The 906-nt window shown below is 46.0% G+C and overlaps 1 non-coding gene across 1 annotated transcript; it reads right to left on the reverse strand.

Moving 5' to 3' along the window:
* Positions 1–242: 242 nt before the first annotated feature.
* On the reverse strand, positions 243–349 carry LOC120256601. The gene has a single exon (XR_005535368.1). It is a non-coding gene; the product is annotated as a small nucleolar RNA R71 (small nucleolar RNA).
* Between the last annotated feature and the right edge of the window lie 557 nt (positions 350–906).

Consider the following 906-nt stretch of genomic DNA (forward strand, 5'->3'; position numbering starts at 1 on the left):
CGGACCTTCGGTGTTGGGGACACAATCGAGTATTGTGCGTACTCTAATTCATGACTCAAAATTTTCGAGCTAAAAGCCGACGATTCATCCATATGGTGCGGCCGATCGCACAATTCAACGGTTTGGCCGATGAGGATCCAAAGCAGTCACATAGAGAGCTTCCTCGAGGTGTGTGACATGCTGAAGATAAATGGTGTAACGAATGATGCCATCAAGTTGAGAGCCCTCCAAGAAAATCAGCAAAGCTTAGGAATGAGATCTCATCCTTTATGCAGTTGGAATTGGAGTCTTTATTCGAGACATGGGAAAGGTTCAAGGAACTGCTGTGCCAGTGTCCGCAACACGGATTCGGAGTGGATGATTGTTCAAACCTTATACAATGGTTTGAACCCGAGTACAAAGGCAACTCTTGGATGCGGCGACGGGGAGGTACCTTAGGGTAGCAAAACCCCGATGAGGCTCGTTAATTGATTGAGGAAATGGGGTTAAATAGTTACCAGTGGACCGCTAGGGAAAAGAAAAAAGTGGCCAGTCTCCATAATATTGATGCGGTAACTTCATTGGCGGCGCAAGTGGAGAGTTTGAGTAAGAAGCTAGATCTTATAGCTTCAAATAGAGTTGTGGCCATGACCAATTGCACCGGTTGTGGTGGAGGACATGCTCCCTCTGATTGCCCAATCGTCATTGGTGATGTTTCTTCAGTTGAGAATGTTGACTTTGTAGGTAATGGAATGAGACCTCAAGGGAATCCATACAGCAACACCTATAATTCAGGTTGGAAGAATCATCCCAACTTTTCATGGAGTAATCAAGGACCACAGAAGACCATGGGGCCATCGGGGTTCTAACAACAACAAGCCCCTCAAGTGAAAAACAGAATTTCAGGCTTGGAAACCCGAATGACGG

This window comes from Dioscorea cayenensis, unplaced genomic scaffold, assembly GCF_009730915.1.
Source record: "Dioscorea cayenensis subsp. rotundata cultivar TDr96_F1 unplaced genomic scaffold, TDr96_F1_v2_PseudoChromosome.rev07_lg8_w22 25.fasta BLBR01001541.1, whole genome shotgun sequence".
NCBI lineage: Eukaryota > Viridiplantae > Streptophyta > Magnoliopsida > Dioscoreales > Dioscoreaceae > Dioscorea > Dioscorea cayenensis.